The sequence below is a fragment of the Zophobas morio genome, unplaced genomic scaffold, assembly GCF_036711695.1.
Source record: "Zophobas morio isolate AGI-343-1 ecotype UQ-CSIRO unplaced genomic scaffold, CSIRO_AGI_Zmor_V1 ptg000017l, whole genome shotgun sequence".
In the NCBI taxonomy this organism is placed as follows: Eukaryota; Metazoa; Arthropoda; class Insecta; order Coleoptera; family Tenebrionidae; genus Zophobas; species Zophobas morio.
This window is the reverse complement of record NW_026972122.1, coordinates 7,908,356-7,930,594: the sequence shown is the minus strand read 5'-3', so window position 1 is coordinate 7,930,594 and position 22,239 is coordinate 7,908,356. Positions and strand designations below refer to the sequence as shown.

At 36.4% G+C, this 22,239-nt stretch overlaps 1 protein-coding gene across 5 annotated transcripts in view; it reads left to right on the top strand.

Moving 5' to 3' along the window:
- The window catches only part of LOC135130705 (uncharacterized protein), a 573,502-nt gene that overhangs the window by 200,494 nt on the left and 350,769 nt on the right, over positions 1–22,239 (top strand). The window contains exon 1 of one of the 5 annotated variants that reach the window (XM_064058147.1): positions 19,518–19,700. The exons of the other annotated variants lie outside the window; for them this stretch is intronic. The gene's annotated coding sequence lies outside the window, so the exon portion shown is untranslated. Of the gene's footprint in view, positions 1–19,517; positions 19,701–22,239 lie in introns of those variants that run through there. 5 annotated transcript variants of the gene reach the window in all.

The window sequence follows — 22,239 nt, the reverse complement described above, 5'->3', positions numbered from 1 at the left end:
GAACAGTTTAATAAAGGTTTCTGGACAGCCGCTTCTGTAATGCAGGCTAGCAACAATTCTTGCTACTTTTCTTTGCTTCGAGAATATTTTTCCTTGTGGTGAGCATGACCCTATAGTAAGACACACAAACTTATTTTAGAATGTGAGTTTTTATCACTATCGTTTATGTATATTGTGAATAGTAAAGGTCCAGTTACGAACCCTTGGGGTGCCCCAATTTTTATTTGCTTAAATGCAAAAACGAATTGCCATTTAATATTTTCACTAGTTGGTACCTATAGAATTAATAGCGTCAGGATTGATATAACCTCCAAGATCTCGTGCAGGATACAATCAAATACTTTAGATGGGACACAGACCACAGTGCTGGTACTTTTGTGATTTTCAGATTCATCTAATATTATGTATATTTGCAATTGGTAAAATTGCATCAGTTGTTGTCAAATTCTTTCTAAAATCATACTGATGCTGACATATTAGTTTTTTTTTCTAGGAATGTTCTGAGTTTTACTGTCATGCATTTTTCTACGATTTTAGAAAAAACTACTATTTTTAAACAATCAGGAAAGATGTTTTCTTTAAAACGTAAGTTAACCAGTTTTGTTAACAATTATGTTTACTGTTTTTGAGCTCAATGTTTGTGTCATTATATTACGGGTATTATTTTTTTTATTAATGTTATGCCTAAATATACTTATTTTTATATGGGAGTAAAGCTAGAGTTGGTTTTATTTTATAAATTTTACTTTATAATGAAAATTATCCCTAATTGTCTAGTTCTATCACTAAATCAATATATTTGTTGTTTCGGATGTATTGCGATGTACTTGACTGGAAAGAAATGATAAAAAGTAGTTTGGATTTTTTCAACAGATATGCAATATTTCGCATTAAGGTTTACTGGTGTGCTGGCTTATAGAATTAAAGAACTGTCTCTTACTCAACTCGGTGATTGGTCGACACAGTTTTTTGAGTGGCCTATACTACTCATTAGGTTGTGTGTCAATATCCACACGAAAGTCCTTTAGACTAGGAACTATATGAGAACTTTTATACTTTCTAGAGTACTAATATATTGTTACGTTGATCGGTGAATAAAATTGGCGTGGGTAAAACTCAACAATTTTATTTTTTAATAACTCCAATTTACACGACTAATTACAGAGCAATTATGTACAAAATAATTCCGACTCGACTGGAATGGATTTGACTAGACTTCTCCCATTGTCTGCTCCCGACGGTGGTTCTCATTCAAACAGCCGCGCGGTCCTTCTCGAAGGTCTCCGTCACCACTTCTAGGCTTATTCCCGAACACCCGTCGCGACATCCGCTTCCAGGCTATTATCCGGCTGCTGTCACCGATAATGAGTCATTATCGCCGTACATATTAGGACCCATTGGCGTCGTACCTGGCGGCGTTCGTAACAATATTAAAAACTCACTTATAAAATCGCCAACAGTGTGTAATAAGATTAAATCACTAATAAACCACTGAACGAGATCTATTACTAAACAGTGACAAAAAAACCCAAGAACTAGTTTTTCACTTATGGAAATTATCAACACCTAAATTTTTTGGACTTGTTCTAGATAACAAAATGACCTGGGAACCTCACAAATTAAAAAAACTGCTGGAAAGTTATTTTGAGAGGACTTCCCTCGTTCCTTAACACTAGTAAGATAAGTAATACCAGTAACAGTGTAAGAAGTGTAAGAAGCTAAGCGATATCCTGTGAATGTGTTTTGAAAACCTATAATTTTTTCGTGTTTACATCCAACTTTTTTTTAATGACACTATATTTTTACTTTCCGAGCGTAAGCGAAGGAAATATATTGTAATCGAATCCGTATAAAGTCACCAGATCTATATATTATTACTTTTAGAAAATACGACAAATTGAGTAGTTATATAGTGGGGGTTCTAGACGAGGTCAAGTGAGGTCAAACTGGTCCAGCTCCCCCATTACTTTTCATCGGGTGGTCATTGACCTTTGGTCTTAGTCGCTGCACATGGCTGGCCTTGGCTGACTTGTCTTTGGTCTGCACGTGACTGACCTGAACGTTTTGTCACCGCCTTTTGCTCGATCGACCTGACCCGTTTTTCCATAGTCAGGTTGTCCGAGCAGTCTAAGGCGTCAGATTTAAGCTCTGATTCTCGAAAGGGAGCGTGGGTTCGAATCCCACACCTGACAGTTTTCTTTATTGTTAATTTTGACGTTTTGACTTGAGATTAAATAAAACAGATTTTAATATTATATTCTTTATTGAGGAAATCTTGAATACAACCAATTGTAAATACATTTAGCATTATTTAAAGAACAGTAACATTTTTTAATATTAACAATATGTTTATCACATGCCCGGATTTTTTTAGACAATTTCTTCAATTGTTTCGAGGTTCACAATTTTGGGGCAGTTTTTTCCTAGCGTTTCCTTAAGATAATTTTCTTTACATTTTCCTTTTACGTATAAGATCTTCACTGCATGTTCCTTGATGTATTTCAACAAAATTTCTTTTACAAATGTCTGCTCCTTGAAGCCGTCATTAAATCTCAACATATAATAATAACGTTCTAGATATCTTGCTTGTTCCTTGATTCTTTCATCGATTTCTTTGAAATCTTGTGTAGATTTGAATGTTTCGTGTATTGTGTTAATTCCATCGTATATCGCAAGTTCTTTTACATTTAATTTAGGTAGACAAAAACCTTGTACGTCAACTACAACCAACTTCATCGTGTCAATTATTTCGACTGACTGAGAGGAAAGCGACTACATAATTTTTTTTAATCAATCCAACTGTTGTGGGTGTTATTAAATCCTAACCATTTTACATAAAGTTGATTACCTTTCTTTTTTAAAACTTTTTCAACGAGATATACACCTGGATGCTTAACTGTCAGTAGTTCCATTTCATAGAAACCACCTAAAATGTTTTCACCCTTTTCATCTTTCAAAAAATATGTGGTGGGATTAGTGAGATTAATTTTTCTTATTATGAAAATCTCTGTGGAAGTATTGTTCGAGACTCTTCAAGTTGAACAAATATCTTGTAACCGTACTTTGTAGACAGTTTACGAAAATTTTTTATTTTCTTCTAAAGTTTTGGTACTCCCAAAAGCTTGCAAGTGAGACTCTTTATTCAAGGTAGAAATGAAAGATGACATTTCAACTTTACAAAGTGTTATATAATTGAATTAAAAAAATTGGTCTAAAGAGTTTAGACAGTACTTCCCTCGCTGTCGGAAACTTGACGACTGCATGCCTATTGTGTTTTTTTTCTCATTACATTTTTGTAGTGGGAATTTAAAAAAAAATTGCGATGACGTCATCAACATTTTTGCAAGGACACGTATATCAGTTGGGATAGATGTAGTGTAATACTAAGAATAAAATTATTATATTCTCAAATTTTCGGGAAAATGAATTGGGTCGTTTTGAATATTGATTTGTAATAATCAATAAAATAACGAAACAATTTACTCACGTTACATATCAGAGGCAAATGAAAATCGTGTATGTATAAACATTCTTAATTTAAGATGACAGGCGTAACAGCATACGTGAGAGTCAAACAGAGAAACTGTAAACAAAACGACAATCGGTTTTATTGCGTCGACTTCCGCTTATTATATAAAACATTGGATTTTATTTTAATTTTTGACGGTGGAATTCACAATTGGTTGATTTAAAACATGTCTATACCACATTCGCGGAACCTAGTCAGCTATGTTTCAACCGAGTTTTAACTTTAAAAAATTTTGTGTCTACCAAATTGGGTTGGTCCAATGTAATACTAATAATAAGTGTTGCCTTTAATTTGATCAATAAAATAAATTGACTTCATTAATTTTTTTGAGCCACCCTTTAAGAAAATCTAAAAAATATTAATGGAATGATAAATCACAAGCACAAACTCATCATATTTTCTGCATTTTAGATAGGATTTATTTAGCAAAATTTAAGGGTGACGTCACCAATTTTTTTAGAAGGGATGAACAAATACATTTTGATAAAAAATTTACCATGCTTATAATAACTTTAAAACATCTCCAAGATTTCAAAGCATTCGGTTCTGTAAATCCTGATTAAATCAATAAAATCAATTGACGCATTCAATAATTTTTTTCAGTCACCCTATATATGCAAATCGAAAAAATATGAACGGAGTGATAAATCACAAGTACAGACTCATCATATTTTTCACATTTTAGATAGGATTTATTCACCAAATTTTAGGGTGACGTCATCGATTTTTTTAGGGGGGAAGAGCAAATACATTTTGATAAAAAAATTACCATGCTTATGGTAACTTTAAAACATCTCCAAGATTTCAAAGCATTCGATTATGTAATTCCTGATTAAATCAATAAAATAAATTGACGCATTCATTAATTTTTTTCAGTCACCCTGTATATGCAAATCGAAAAAATTTGAATGGAATGATAAATCACAAGAAGAGACTCACCATATTTTGTACATTTTAGATAGGATGTATTCGGCAAAATTTTGTGGTGACGTCATACATTTTTTAGGAGGGACGACCAAATACATTTTGATAAAAAATTTACCATGCTTATGATAACTTTAAAACATCTTCAAGATTTCGAAGCATTCAGTTTTGTAGTTAATGAGTAAATCAGTAAAATAAATTTTGCGCATTCATTAATTTTTTTGAGTCACCCTGTATATGCAAATCCAAAAAATATGAATGGAGTGATATATCACAAGCACAGACGCATCATATTTTGTACATTTTAGATAGGATTTATTTGGCAAACTTTTGAGCTGACGTCATCAAGTTTTTGGAGGGGATAACCAAATATATTTTGACTAAAGATTTATGATGCTCTTTAGAGCCTTAAAACATCTGCAACATTTCAAAACATTCGGGTTAGCAGATTCAAAATTAAATTGCAAAATGTTGTTTTATAATTTTGATTTTTTTTCCAAAAATCTGGACGTTTCGGGTAAAAACTGAATTCGGAGTCGTAAACTACATGTGTAGGACTATGTTATTTTATACAATTTAACACCTATTTACTATGTACAATTTTGAAGTGACGTCATCGCATTAGTGGTGGGGATGATTAGACAAATTTTGGTTAGCGTTTTACCATCTACATGATATTCCTAATATAAGTACAAAATTTCACAACAATCGGTCCAGTACTTTCGGAGATCATCTGTCTAATAAAAATCCGGGACGGCAGACGGACAGACGGACGGACAGACGGACGGACAGACGGACGGACAGACGGACAGACGGACGGACAGACGGACGGACAGACGGACGGACAGACAGACGGAAATGGGAGTCCTATTTCTTCGTATTCTAGGGGTCATGAAAGATCGAGAAAACGTAAAAGCAGAGAGTCGGCCGACGGACTCGATTACAATACTTCCTTTGCTTACGCTCGGGAAGTAAAAACTAATTGATTCCTACAGACGAATACATCGACTTTTATACAAGTATAAAATGGAAGTGGGGATGTGAGATTGCGTTCGAGATCTCTCCCCGACCTAAAAGAAAAGAGGGGATAGATCTCGAGATTGAACGAGGGCAATAAACGACCAAGGTCAGCCACGTGCAGCGACTAGGTCAACAACAAACCAAAGGTCAATGACCGCCCGATGAAAAGTAATGGGGGAGCTGGACCAGTTTGACCTCATTTGACCTGGTCTAGAACCCCCACTATATAACTACTAAATTGCCTGTGCCCGGAGTTCGACAGAGAGGAACCTAACCTATGTGCTAGACAAAGATAACGCGAGAATAGTAATTTTCTTATAAATGTAGGAACTGTCAAAGAATTATCCAGTCAACGAACCGAAGAGAACACTATTCCAGTCACAAAACTAACCTATACAACGAGAAACCGTCACCGGCAACCGGCAAACAGTTGTGGAGGACATGTTACCAGCAAGAAAATTGACAGTCAAATGACAGTAACAGGATCGCCATACTGGAAGCAAAAAATATCTGCTGTCAAGAACACGAACCGTATTTCATGAAAATTACAATTTGCCACACATTTTAAGACAGAATCACATTATTAAGTCCATCGGACGAATGGCCAGTTTTATGTTTTCTCGACGTTTCATGACCCCTACAGGACGAAAAAGCTGTCTTCCGTTTCTGTGTGTCTGTCTGGTGTTTGTGTCCATTTTTATTAGACTAGTAATCTCCGAAACTGTTGAACTGATGGTTGTCAAATTTTGTATGTATATTGGAAACATCATGTATGGTATGTTAAAATTATTTGAATAAAAATAAAATATACAGCTGTTTCACTAAACGTTCAAATTTTCGCAAAAACATTTGCAATGTATAATAACGTTTCATTCCCAACGCGGTTTATACGTATTCGTGGCACAGTGGATGCATCGGAGAGAATGGCTACCTGCTGTACTGCGATTGCGGGTTCGATGCTGAACTTGGGCTTTTCGTTTTTTACTTCCCGAGCGTAAGCAAAGGAAGTATTGTAATCGAGTCCGTTGGCCGACTCTCTGCTTTTACGTTTTCTCGATCTTTCATGACCCCTAGAAAACGAAGAAATAGGTCTCCCATTTCCGTCTGTCTGCCCGTCTGCCCGTCTGTCCGTCTGTCCGTCTGTTCGTCTGTCCGTCTGTCCGTCTGTCCGTCCGTCTGTCCATGTGTCTGCCGTCCCGGATTTTTATTAGATAGATAATCTCCGAAAGTACTGGACCGATTGTTGTGAAATTTTGTAGTTATATTAGGAATATCATTTAGATGGTAAAACGCAAACCAAAATTTGTCTAATCATCCCCACCACTAATGTGATGATGTTACTTCAAAATTGTACATAGTAAATGGGTTTTAAATTGTATAAAATAATATAGTCCTAAACATGTAGTTTACGACTCCGAATTGAGTTTTTACCCGAAACGTCCAGATTTTTGGAAAAAAAATCAAAATTCTAAAACAACATTTTGCAATTTAATTTTGAATCTGCTAATCCGAATGCTTTGAAATCTTGCAGATGTTTTAAGGTTATAAAGAGCATAATAAATGTTTAGTCAAAATATTTTTGCTTATCCCCTCCAAAAAATTGATGACGTCAGCTCGAAAGTTTGCCGAATAAATCCTATCTAAACTGTACAAAATATGATGAGTCTATACTTGTAATTTATCACTCCATTCATATTTTTTGGATTTGCATATACAGGGTGACTCAAAAAAATTAATGAATGCGTAAATTTATTTTATTGATTTACTCAGGAACTACAAAACCGAATGCTTTGAAATCTTGAAGGTGTTTTAAAGTTATCATAAGCATGATAAGTTTTTGATAAAAATGGATTTGTTCATCCCCACTAAAAAATTTATGACGTCACCACAAAATTTTGCTAAATAAATCCTATCTAAAATGTACAAAATATGATGAGTCTTTTCTTGTGATTTATCATTCCATTCATAGTTTTTGGATTTACATATACAGGGTGACCCAAAAAAATTAATGAATGGGTAAATGTATTTTATTGATTTAATCAGGAACTCTAGAACCGAATGTTTTGAAATCTTGCAAATGTTTTAAGGTTATAAAGAGCATAATAAATTTTTATTCAAAATATATTTGGTTGTTGCGGTTCCGTTTTAAGAAGTTTTAAGGAGTAAAAAATACACATTGTCATTATGCTCATAGTCAAAAATTCCAATTTACGATGAATTATTTTAATTGTGTTAAACATATTGGTAAGCATCGTGGCCAATAAGAGCACAAATTAAAAAAATCACCCGATATTTGTGTGCTCATTGACACAATGAATTTCCAGAGTGCATAAAAGATCACAGTATCCATCTTTTAAAAAATTATTATCAAAGATTTTCTTCCTAAACAGGTTTCTATAGCATGATTAATTCAGTGTTAAAATAAGAGCTCAATATTTCGGTTAATGTACAACCTGTCAAATGATGGTAATCAATGGAGTTTTCTTTTTTAATTTATTATTTATGTGTGTTCCAGTGGCAGAGATAAATACATTAATTCGGAGAGCTACAAAAGCAAGCAAATTTACGAATCGTTTTTTTCGCTTTGTACAAGAACAAAACACGTTATAAATACCCGGTATTGGTCATTGTTTGAATTAATTTTTGCTCAATAACATACTGTGGTAGCTCAGCGGTTTATTGATAATAAGCAAACAATACAAAGCAAAATATGGGTATGGGTTATCGAAGTGGTGGCAATTCTCGTCGGGGATGGTGGCGGCTCCTGGGACTCAGAGCGTCGTAGGGGATGACGGCGGCGATGTATGTAGCACAGGGCACCTGGACAGTGCGACCCTGGAGATGACGACGTCGGCGGTGCGGCACAGGAGACCTAGAGAATGCGACCCTGGAGATGACGACGTCGGCGATGCGGCACAGGGGACCTAGAGAGTGCGACCCTGGAGATGACGACGTCGGCGATGCGGCACAGGGGACCTAGAGAGTGCGACCCTGGAGATGACGACGTCGGCGATACGGCACAGGGGACCTAGAGAGTGCGACCCTGGAGATGACGACGTCGGCGATACGGCACAGGGGACCTGGACAGTGCGACCCTGGAGATGACGACGTCGGCGATGCGGCACAGGGGACCTAGAGAGTGCGACCCTGGAGATGACGACGTCGGCGATACGGCACAGGGGACCTAGACAGTGCGACCCTGGAGATGACGTCGTAGAAGCGGCGCAGGGGGACCGTAAAACAGTGCAGCCCTGGTGAAGATCTCGAAGCGGCGCAGGGGACCGTAAAACAGTGCAGCCCTGGTGAAGATCTCGAAGCGGCGCAGGGGACCGTAACACAGTGCAGCCCTGGTAATAATATCGAAGCGGCGCAGGGGACCGTAACACAGTGCAGCCCTGGTGATCACCAGAAGGGGACCGAGACAGTGCAGCCCTTAAGGTGGAGATGGTGGAGTTCCATCTGCCTGAAAAGCGTCCGAGTTGCCCTTTTATAGGCAGGGTTGAGATGCGTGGGAGTACCTGCACAATGAAGTAACTTCAGGTGGGGTGCGTTCCAGTGGGGGTGAGCTTGGTGGGGTTGATATCGGCGCTGCCGAGGACAGCGCCCTCGTAAGGGTACTAGCGGAGCGCTTTGAAAGCTCCGCTACAATCTCCCCCTCAGGACCATTAAGGCGTCCCGACTATGGTCCTGAACTTGCTTTCTGAGGCGGCCTCGTTTTCGTAGCGGGGCCACTGGCGCTGGCGTAGGTGTAGTGCTCCCGTGAAACGGAGTATGGTAGAAACCTAGGGATGCTTGGGGATGCTGTGCGTCGTATACCTTATGACTCGTGGGTCCTTGTGGGCGCCTAATGAAATAAGGGTCCTCGTATTTAGGAGCAATTTGGGCGCTGACTCCTTTTCGAGCGTTGATTCGTGGATGGGTTACTACCAGTACTTGATCTCGGGGTTGGTACTCGTGTGCGGGTCTTCGCGACTGGACGGTGTACTTTCTTTCGGTGCTCGTGAACAAGCGGCTACCGTATTTTACAGGGAGTTCGTTGGTGGCCTCCCCCTGGAGTGGAGCTACTCCTCGTACGTAGCTGCTATCTGTCGTTAGCACAAAGGGTTTCCTCATCTTCCTCCGCCCTTTACGCCGGGACTTCTTTTCTTTGCGGAAGGTCCGTCCTTTCTCTGCTGGAAGTTGCAAAGAGGAGAACGTGATGCTCGGAATTTCGGGGAATTTCTCATTCCCAATGGCGGAGTGGGCATCAGCCCCCATGTATTCCATCGCGGAAAAATCTCGGGCTGGTGATGGTGCGGAGAAGGTCCGGATGTCATCGATTTGCATCGGTACGGTGAGTGGCGGTACCTGCATATCTCGGAGGATTTCTTGTGAGCGATCTATGGTGGGTTGCGCTCTAGAATTTATCCTCGCTGCACAGAGGTTTGTCCGTCGTGTCTCTGAATTGCAGTTTGGACAGTTCCGGCGGAAAACGCCGGGACGTTGGCATCCGTAACATCTAATGATCTCTTGGTCATTGGCCGGTCGTCGCTGATCCTGTGTTTTTCTCCTGCATTCTTGTGTCTCGTGGCCAAAGTTCTTACAGAAATCGCACCTGGGCCGTGGTCTTCGGTCGATTCTTGGGAATTCTTGCCGTCGGAATGTTTGGCCATTTTCTGGGATTTCTGGTGCGTGGTTTCTAACTCTCGTTTCTCGCTCGTTCTCCTCAACGATTCGGGACTGATCGAGAAGTTCGGCGAAGGACCTGCAGTCGGACCTGGCGATTTTATCCCGAATATGGTATCTCAGCAGACCGTAGATTATGTCTAACTGCCATTCCTCGTCCAAGTCTCTCGTCATTTGTGCCAGTCGTTCTCGTTGGACGGTTATGAACTTATCGGTTGGCGTCTTTTCGTCCTGGGGATTATTAAAAATGTCCAAAAAAAGGCGATGGTTAGGTCGTCTGGGGGCAAAAGCTTCTCGTAGAAGTTCCGTCGCTTCTCTCCATGTGTGAATCTGATTTTTCACGCCATTCCACCACTGGTTGGCTTCTCCAGTCAGTAGTAGGGGTAAGCCGGCTATGGCGTCCTCGTCCGTGATATTTTCCATATCCTTGTATAAACTCGCAGCCGTAATAAATTCCGTTACAGCAGCGTGGGCGCGCTTTCCGTCAAAACGGGCCTGGCAGTGGGTAAAGTGGCGGTTCCTGACCACTTGCGGTTGTGGGACAACTTGTACCCTATCCAAGAGCTGCTGGAACTGCTCTGGTGTCATCTGTATAGCCGCCATTGTGGAGTTACGAGGACTTCTTCGGACTGGGAGTGATGCCGTTCTTTTTTTTTTGCCGTGGAATCTTGCCTTCTTCGAGCCGCGACGTTGGTAGACAGTTTTGTGGTATTTTGCCTACCTCGAGCCCCACTAAGTTGGGCGATAGATTTGTAGAATGTTGCTTCCTTCGAGCCACTAAGTTGGGCGCCAGTTTGTGGTATCCTCCCTTGTTCGCGGCCCCACGTGAGGGCGACAGATTGTGGTATCCTCCCTTGTTCGCGGCCCCACGTGAGGGCGACAGATTGTGGTAGCTCAGCGGTTTATTGATAATAAGCAAACAATACAAAGCAAAATATGGGTATGGGTTATCGAAGTGGTGGCAATTCTCGTCGGGGATGGTGGCGGCTCCTGGGACTCAGAGCGTCGTAGGGGATGACGGCGGCGATGTATGTAGCACAGGGCACCTGGACAGTGCGACCCTGGAGATGACGACGTCGGCGGTGCGGCACAGGAGACCTAGAGAATGCGACCCTGGAGATGACGACGTCGGCGATGCGGCACAGGGGACCTAGAGAGTGCGACCCTGGAGATGACGACGTCGGCGATGCGGCACAGGGGACCTAGAGAGTGCGACCCTGGAGATGACGACGTCGGCGATACGGCACAGGGGACCTAGAGAGTGCGACCCTGGAGATGACGACGTCGGCGATACGGCACAGGGGACCTGGACAGTGCGACCCTGGAGATGACGACGTCGGCGATGCGGCACAGGGGACCTAGAGAGTGCGACCCTGGAGATGACGACGTCGGCGATACGGCACAGGGGACCTAGACAGTGCGACCCTGGAGATGACGTCGTAGAAGCGGCGCAGGGGGACCGTAAAACAGTGCAGCCCTGGTGAAGATCTCGAAGCGGCGCAGGGGACCGTAAAACAGTGCAGCCCTGGTGAAGATCTCGAAGCGGCGCAGGGGACCGTAACACAGTGCAGCCCTGGTAATAATATCGAAGCGGCGCAGGGGACCGTAACACAGTGCAGCCCTGGTGATCACCAGAAGGGGACCGAGACAGTGCAGCCCTTAAGGTGGAGATGGTGGAGTTCCATCTGCCTGAAAAGCGTCCGAGTTGCCCTTTTATAGGCAGGGTTGAGATGCGTGGGAGTACCTGCACAATGAAGTAACTTCAGGTGGGGTGCGTTCCAGTGGGGGTGAGCTTGGTGGGGTTGATATCGGCGCTGCCGAGGACAGCGCCCTCGTAAGGGTACTAGCGGAGCGCTTTGAAAGCTCCGCTACAATACCTATATTAAAACTTGTGCTTGTAATTTCCATCGGAGTTATTTCAATCCGGATAACATACATACTTCGGTATTTCCACGTTCTACATTATCATCCGTAATTTTTTGCCAGTGTGGTGGAATTTACACATCACTAGCTCCCACAACTACATGTACAAATCAGCCTCCATTGAAAAAACATTAGTCAGTTCATGAAATATCGACATTTTTGCTATTATTTGGCGCTGAAGACTCACAAACCACTGCAAATTAACCTTCGCACCAACCCGGATTTTGTTTCCACTTTTAAGAAAATAAAACCGTTGGAGTTAAAGTTATTGGATTATAAACTCTTGCAGTTGGTGTTTGGGGAAGTCTTTACGACCCATACTCGTTACGTTTATTTATTTTTTCAGTTTTATCAGCAACAGATGTTTATCCTTTTGATTGGGCTGTTAAAAACCGACGATATTTTTAAAAATTTCATGATTTGATTTGGTTGTTTTTGTTTGATTTTTTTGTTTCGGTCCTGTGTTTGAGGCCGTAGGGAGTGTCCAATTTATTATTAAATCTCATTGGGTCAGTTTACGTTTTGTAACGATTTTTTTGTGAATATGACGTGATTAAGTTTAATAATTTAACGGCAACACAATCATTAGTCTGATTTTCATTCGAGAGAACGTTTGAACGTGCTTTGGAAGTGGGGAAGTTGCCCAAACTGGAGTATGGTGATTCAATTATTGCAGTAATTATTGCATTTGCACTTGACTCGGTTGGGTCAGTTTGGGAGTTACAAATACGCTATTATGTAGCCATAAAAACCATTTGTGTTTTGCATAATGGATTAAAATTCAACTCGTCAGTAGTTTTGGTGGAAGGGAACGTCGCGTGTGGTCAATAATTTCGTTTGTCTTTTCAATTAGATATTTCTCTATTTTTATTTAATAAAAGCGTTCAGTATAAAAAACATGATTAATCTTTTAGGGTTTTATAATATAAAATATACAAAACAACATGAAACACTTTAATATTTTATTGTACTAGTAATTTTAGTTGATTTAATAATTTATTATAATAGTTGCCGGCTCCATTATAGAGCGCAAATTTTTTAAAAGAACACATAATTTCACATGATTTCATTAATTCATATTAGCTTTTTATTACATTACAGCGGTGTAAAAAGCATCAGATTAAGATTAAATGCGATTTTAACATAACTAAACATTAATATTCCTCTGGCTTTATACAAAATTTGAAGCCATGGAAAGTTATAATCTCTACTCCTGACAACACCAACGAAATAATGAACGTCGTGGTCAATACATTATTACTGTCTGTTTCCTGTCTGCTTATGGTACAGCCACAAAACAACAGAGAATTTTCGTGCTGAAAAATGAGCAGTGTTTTTGCAAGTTTAAATGAAAAATAATATTCGACAAAATTTAAATTGAGTTTGTAGATTTCGCTCTAAAAAGGGTACCTATTTTAATGCATTATTTTTAAATTACGTGTTACATAACACTGTGACGCGATTTTTTTTGGTAGGTTGCATTTTATTATTTATTTAATTATACTTACTGGATTTAATAAAGTGCACACTTGGATGCTACTGTGATTGATAAATCGCATAATTCGTAATCATATTAATACAATATTTCAGCATTATGACGTGCTCGTGCAATCAGTAATTTCATTAACTGTAACCGCTCAGTAAAAGTCCAGATACTACGATGACGGCTATTAAAATCGACCTATATTTCACTTCCCGTAATAAAATCGGTACTCTAATAAATTTCCGGAATTTTCATTCTCTAGTAAGTAAAGTTCTGTGTGTTAAAATTTATCGAACGAACAATACAAATTTGCGGTTGTTAACAAAATAATTCGAACGCGGAAATCTATTAGGTCTTAGTACCAAATTTTGTAGTGGTAAGTAAAACATTTTTAACTAGTTTAAAGTACCCACTGATTAAATCTAAACAGTCATGTAAACTTTACTCTGTATTTGTACTAGCGTAAATTAGCAATTTACATTGACATAATTACACGGCAACGATTACGCTATTCCAGTTTGTATTCCAGAGTTTATATTTAATTATCTACCTTTGCTTTATGAGTGATAGTTGTGTGCGTTAAAATTCAAGACATGAAATATATTGCAAGGAATACGCTTGAATAACTTATGCGAACATCTAAATCTCCTGTGGAAAACTTCTATAATGAAGTGCTTTATTTGTGGAAGGATCACGATGTTTGTATTCACGGACGCTTATCTGATTAGATGGATTTTATTTTGATATTAATTTTTGTTAATGGGGAGTTAATGATGATTTCAGCTGCACGTGCATTGAAAACGGTGTAATTAGGCTTCAACTCGGAGTCAACAATATTCGCAAACATGTTAAGGTCAACTTGGAAGCTGTTATAATGCTTTTCGAAAAATCATTGGCTTCTCTGTCTTAACGTGTAGAGTTTACTTTCAACAACATAATACTTAAAACATAATTCTAACCTTGCATTAACCATTTGATATTTTCAATATTTTATTACTATAATGGATAAGCCCCACCCACCCGCCCCATCTCAATTGTGATGAATGTTTTTATTCGTTGTGAGACCGTGGGGTGGAGCTTAACCGCAAAGTCCATATTTCTGTGCAAGAAATTACAGAGTGAAACATGTTTGAAGCATTATCGTATTGTTTTGTTCGCAACTAGAAACTTAAAACATATTTGAAATGGTAAATTTTTGTAGACCAATATGGATTTTGCAATTAAGCTCCGCCCCTCGATCTGACAACGAATGAAAAATTCATTATTATTCAGACAGGGGCGGGTGGATGGGGCTTAATCGTGCGCTTCTTTTCTTAATATATACAGTTTTCTTTCGATAGCAGGATACTTAAAACATGTTCCACATGGTAATTTCTTGTAGCGAAATAAGGATGTTGTAATTAAACTCCGCCCCTAGGCTCACGAGTTATACAAAAATTTATCACAACTGAAATGTCGGAGTTTACATTGAGTCTTTTTTTTTTATTAATATACGTATAGTAATCTTTTCGCAACAAAAAATTAAAACATGTTTAAAATGATAAATTTTTCTAAAGAAATGTGGATTTTGTAATTAAGCTTTGTCCTTCGAACTGACAATAAATGAAAAATTCATCACAATTGAGATAGGGGCGGGTGGGTGGGCCTTAATCATTGGCTTCTTTGTATTAATGTACAGAGTTTACTTTCAACAGCATAATACTTAAAACATAATTCTAACCTTGAATTCACCATTTGATATTTTAAGTATTTTATTATTGTAATGGATAAGCCGCACCCACCCGCTCCGTCTCAGTTGTGATGAATTTTTTTATTCGTCGTGAGACCGGGGGGTGGAAAAAACAGAATCGAAATACCGAGAGATCGAGCAATCGAAAAATTGAAGCATCGGAATAGCTATCGATTAATCGAGAAATTGAGAAATCAAAATACATATTTTAAAAATCGGAAAATTGAAACATCGAAAACTTGAAAAACCGAAAAATCTAAATTCTAAAAGTTGAAAATCGAAAAATCGAAAAATCAAAAAATCAAAAAATTAAAAAATTAAAATATCCAAAAATTGACGAATCCAGAAATTGAAAAGATCCCAAAATTAAATGTTGAAAAACTGAGAATTTGAAAACATGAAAAATCTAGAAACCTAAAATAGAAAAATTGAAAAATTTTAAAAGCGAATTACTGAGTTGTCTGCAGCCAAAACATCAAAAAATTGTAAAATAGAAAAATTGAAAAATCCCAAAATGTAAAATCTAAAAAATCGAAAAACTGAAACATTTAAAAATCTAAAATTTATAAAATCGGAAATTAAAGAACTGAAAATCTGAAAAATCGAGGAATCGAAAAATTTCAAAATAGAAATGAAAACTTGGGAAACCAAAAATTGAATTATTGGAACATGGACAAATTGGAAAATCGAAAAGTCGAATAACCGAGAAATCGGGAATCAAAACATCAAAACAACGAGAAAATCTAGAAATCGAAAAGTCGAAAAGTCGAAAAATTAAAAATTGGAAAATTTGAAATAAAAATAAAAACAGATAGGTCGAGAAATCGAATCGAAAATTGAATATTCAAAGATCGAGACATGGAAATCTTGCTAAATCGAGACATGGAAATCTTGCTAAATCGAGAAACATAAAAATAAAAAATCCGAAAAACTGAAAAATCAAAAATTTTCATAATCCAGAAATTGATAAACCGAAAATTTTTATACCGAGAAGTCGAAACATCTAAAGATTGAGATATCGAAACATTTAAAAACTGATAAATCTAAAATCTAAAAATTTGAACAATTGAAACATCGATGAATTGAAAAATCTGAAAAATCTAAAATTTTAATAATTGAAAAATTAAAAAATCGAAAAATTTAAAAATCAGGAAATAGTGAAATAAATACATTAAGTAATCGAAAAACTGAAAAATCTAAAATTTAAAAATTGAAAAATCGAAAAATCTTAAAAGTAAAAAATTGAAAAATCGAAAAATCTTGACAAGTCGAAAAATCGATAAATGAAGGACCGAAATATTGAAAATACCAAAAACGAAAATATCGAAAAACTGAAAAATATAAGAAAAATTGATTCAAAAAATCGATAAGTCAAAAAATCGAACAATTGAAAAATCGCAAACCTTAAAAATCCAAAAACGGAAGAATCGAAAAATTGAAAAATCTGGACATTGAAAAGTTGAGGAATGGGTAAATGGGAAAAGGAAAAAATTCATTAATCAAGAAATTGAGAAGTCGAAAAATTGAAAATTTAGAAACGTCAAAAATTTAAAGATCGAAAAAAGTAAACCGGAAAAGTGGGAACTTGAAAAATTAATTAATCGAAAAAATGAAACTGAAAAATTCCAACACTGAATGTCAAGGAATTGAGTAATCAAAAAATTGAAAATTGAGAAATGGAAAAACTGAGAATTTGAGGAATTGAAAAATCGAAAAATTAAATAAAAAAACTGAAGTCTCAAAAGTGAAATATCGAAGAATTGAGATATCGCAAGCTGAAAAATCGAGAAATCGAAAAATCGAAAAATTAAGAAATCAAAAAATTGAAAAATTAAAAAAATTTAAGATGTAAAATTTAAAAAGTCGGAAAGTTGAAGAACTGAAAATTTGGATTTTATTCCAAAAATCTCGATCTCTTTTATACAAATTTAATAGGAATTCGTTAAACAGAAGTTCAGGACAATGTTATTTTTCAACATTTAAATAAAATTCGACAAAAATGTAAGATGAGATCGTGAGTCAGTTTTCATTTACCATGTTTCCGATAACCTTAAAAGATTTCGAAGGATTCGATTTTTAAGTAAAATTGGTAAAATCTACAAGTTTGATTTTTTTCCCAAAAATCTGGATGTGTAAGGTAAAAAAACACGGATTTATAAGCTACAAATAGTTGTTTTATAAAATTCAAATAACATTTACTATTGCAAAATTTGGATATGGCGTCACTCCACCGTTGATGAGGATAAACAGATAAATTTTGGTTAGCGTTTTACCATCTACATCCTATTCCTAACATAGATACAAAATTTGCCAACAATCGGTCCGGTAGTTTCGGAGATTCTATTAAAATAATAACAGCTAGACAGATAGACAGACGAAAACGGGACATCTATTTTTTCGTACTCTAGAGGTCATGAAACTTCCTTAGCTTACGCTGGGAAGTAAAAATTGGGCTGACGTTATTTAGGCAGAACTTTCCTCTCTCAATAAATTTTGCTCTTTCGAAATATTTTAAAACTTGATTTTGTGATAACCTTTGTAGGGTAAAATAAAATATGTGTGGACTGACATTTTAGCAAGAACATCAGTTTGAGCAAGCACATGCTGAAATTTTCTTGAAAATGGAGTAAACCGTTCTTGATTTGATCAATAAAATAAATTGCTTTATTCATTAAACCTTCTTGGGTACTCTGTATAAGAATTTTAATGCCCTCAGAAATAAGTACGGCGTCTGTCCCGTATAAGATAATACCGATTTCAAAATTAATAAAGAACGGAATTTAAAAGTTACAAAGTTGATAAAGTATGGCCTTCGTTATTTATAAAGTACGCCATTCAAAATGTAAAATTACGGCATTTGTAGACACAATATAATATTGAAAAAATCTCGACTAAAAGTATAAACGGATTCATAAGCCACGTATACAAAAATATGTTATTTTATGAAATTTAAATAACGTTTACTATGTAAGATTTAGACCAATTTGAGTTTTACCATTTAGACGATATTCCTAAAACACTTATAAAATTTGACAATCGGCCTAGTAATTTCGGAGATTATCTATTTAATAAATGACACCGACGATAGACAGACGCAAACGAGAAAACCTTTTTTTTTTATATTCTGAAGATCATGAAACGCCGAATGGACCGTATTACAATGCGTTCCTAGCTTAGACTCAAAAAGTAAAAATTATGATGTTACAACACTGAGCGCGCTGAGCAAAAATGATTAAACTTGTGGTTAAAATGTCTGTTTAAAATATACCGTTTGGCTGTCTGAGGGCTTCTATAAATTTTCGGTTTTATTTATTTACACTAATAAATAATTAGACAGGAAAAACGCATAAGAATGTAGTGTATGTATTTGAACACAATAATGAGATAGTAATAAACTATTTACATAAATAATCTAATTTTAGTCGTCCATTTCACTAGTCATATTTCTTTCAAAATTATAAAGAGGAAAAACTGATTCGAAAACTAACTCTAAAAATGATACGAAATCAGTGCAGCATTAGCATTATATCACCTTTGGTTTGTCTCAGAAAAGAAAATGTCGCCGAGGACGCAAATCGAACCCACGTGCGGAGATCTCACGTTGCTCAGCTTTAACGCATTATAATACTCGACAATGACCTAGTTGACTTCATATGTGTGGGCGAAATATCACCTACGGGAAACACTAGGCAAATATTACACAAACATTTTTTGTAACTAATTGTGTTTTAACATAAACACGGATTCATAAACAATAAACCGTAAGTGCAGGACTGCCTGTGTAGTATTTAATAAACAAAATGTTGATGTGATATCATCTCATTGTTAGTAGGGATTAGACAAAATTTGATAAGCGTTTTACAATCTACACGATACTTCCAGCAGATACATATTTGAGAACAATCCGCCCGGTAGTTTCGGAGATTATCTGCTCAGTAAAAATCGATACAAACGATAGACGACATTCTACCGACCTACGGAAACGGGAGACTGATTTTTTCGGACTCTAGTGCACCGAACGTTTCTTTAATCTCGGTTACGTAATCCTGATTAAGCATTAACCATGGTTAAATTTCTTAAGGTTTGCACTAGCGATGTAGTGACAAAAAAAACCTGTATAGCAACAACTGACGAGCTGTCGCGTGTTTCGTTCCTAGTCTGCTTACTACGCAAGCGCTTGGAGCTTAATTCTGATCATACTCTTTAACCGAGCTCTAACCGGCCGACGTTGGACCGCTTAAGTAACCGAGGTTTTAATCTTCGTTAGTGAGCTTGTGCAAAGAATTCGGACTTAATCATAGTTAAAAATTTAACCTAGCTTGGTGCAAACGGGCATAGGTGTTATGAAACGTTTTTTCGCGGAGTGGACCCTATTACAAATCTTCTTTAGCTCACGGTTGGAAACTCAGAGTTGAAAAAGTAACAAGGTAATTTAGTTTAATTAAATCTTGTGTATTTATTCTACAATTGTTTGTAAAGTTATCACTAAGTAGTAATTTTCCTTTAAATTTACAGTCCTTGCAACACTTAAAAAACACATTTCATTTAAAATAGAAAAAAAAGGTATATCGTCATTTACAAGAAAACAACATAGCTATAGAATACCCACAGTAGGTATAGTTATTTTATAAATTTTTACATCAGTTGGTCGTTTCAAAACTCCTATATTTTCAATTATTATAGAAATATTATAAAGAAACTGACAAACAGTGACGCCTTCATCTGTAAAATTAATTCAGCCATTAAACCAATAATTGAGTTACAGATTAAATGTTACACAACTTACAAAAAATATTCTAAGGTTACATAGACAGAACTTCCCATTCTCCGAAGTGCAATCAAACAGATCCCCATTATTTGGAAAAATAGGACATTTATTTTGATAACCCCGATAAGCTAAATACATATAGAAAATATTGATTGCTAGATGCCTAGAGCAAAAATTCAAGGCGGATTCATAAATCACATCTACAGGAATATATTATTTTACAAAATTTCAAGAGCAAGTACCATAGATCATTTTGAAGTGACGTCTTCAAAATGTTGATAGGGATAATTAGACAAATTTTGGTTACTATTTTACCACCTACACGATCTTTCTAATATACAGATAAAATTTGACATCAATTTGTCCATTAGTTTTGGATATGATCTATTTTTTAATAAAAATCCAGGTAGACAGACAAAACGGCATACCTATTTTTCATACTCTAGGAGTTATAAAATGTCGAAAAAAAATGAATGTAGCGATTCGTCCGATGGATCCTACTAAGTATGTACTACCATACTTGCTTCGCTTGCGTGGAAAATAAAAGTACAAAAAAGATTATATTTAACGCACTTAGAAACATTTTCTATTTCATTTGAAAACTAGAAGTTGATGCCATTTCCGAAAAAAGGCGAGGTAGTGTTATCGGTATGTTCATTTTGTGCATTATCCATAATTTTAGATATCAAAGTGGGACTGTTAAACTGGTACACTTGGTATATCTAATTCACTACCGTTGACATACCTTTTAGACGAATGTTATAACTGATGTAGTTAATACATATATCAACTTTATTTTAGCCCTAGGTAATTTGTGAGAAACTCCGACAATCAAAAATATGTGTTGAAAAAAATTCCTGTAGACATTTTTTGACCAAAAATAATTTTATACTTTAGTTAACAAATTTCATGTTTGCTCGTTTGTAGAATACGAAATTGTCGATATACCATTACGGCTGTCTCTTATGGCGCCCTATTACACAGATAACTTTCAACACTATTGGACTGAAATTTTAAGAAGAATATCATGCAGTAAAGGAGCTTAGACCAAAATTGTTCTGTTCATCATCTTAAAATTTTTACTAGTATCTAAATCTCGCTTTAAATTTTACATTTCGACATACTTTGTTATCAGTGGTTTAGTAATGTGGCCAGACTTTTAACGTTACGTCTACGGGTTATAAAAAAATTGAAACAAATTTTGCAGTTTGTTTTAAAACCTCGATAACGTGTTTTTGGAAAATTTTGGGAGAAAATTAACTAGACGCTTATATATACTCTACATAGGACTCCACCAGTGGTGTAGGTCTTCAGCAGTGGCGTAGAGGGACGATTTTAATATTAACTATATTTTTACAATAAATTGTTGATAAATTTAATAAAATAAATTTTTAATTTTATTCCTATGAGTCTTTGATGTTTTGATTGTACGATATCTCGATTTCTCGATTTCTCAGTGTTCCTTTCTAATTTTTCTATTTTTTATTTTTCAATTTTTCAGGTTTTTGCCGTTGTAATTTTTCTATTTTTAAAATTCTCGATTTTTCGATAAAGTCGCCCAGATCAATTCAGGTCAAATCGGGTCTGGTCAACTCAGATTAGGTCATATCAGGTCATGTCAGACCAGATCATCAGTGCCTCAGGTCAGCCAAGTCAAGTCAGTCCTGGCCATGTTATGCCACATCAGACTATGTCAAGTCAACTGAGGCCAGTTCAGGTCAGGCCATATTAAGTCAGGTTAGGTAAGGTCACATTATGTCAGAGAAGGTTTTATCTTTCTTCTAAAATACATAAAAAGTCTCGTTTACATCAGGACCACATTTTTAGCAAAAAATTGTTCAATTCATCGACTTTTGTTACATTATGTAGTGATTTTTAATGTTTCTCGGTCTTTTAATTTTTCGATTCTTCAATTTTTCTTCGATTTATCAATTTTTCGAATTTCTCGTTTTTTGATATTTCAATTTCGGGATTTTTCAATATTTCGGTTCATAAGTTTTTTATTTTTTGTTTCGATTTTTTGATTTCTCGCTTTTCTTTTTCTCTATTTTTCAACTTTCGATTCTTCAATTTTTCACATTTTATTTTTTCCATTTTTTAAATTTTAGATTTTTGGATGTTTTTATTTTTCCTATTTTTTATGTTTTGATTTCCCGATCTTTCGATTTTTCGGCTTCTCGCTTTTAGATTTTATTTCA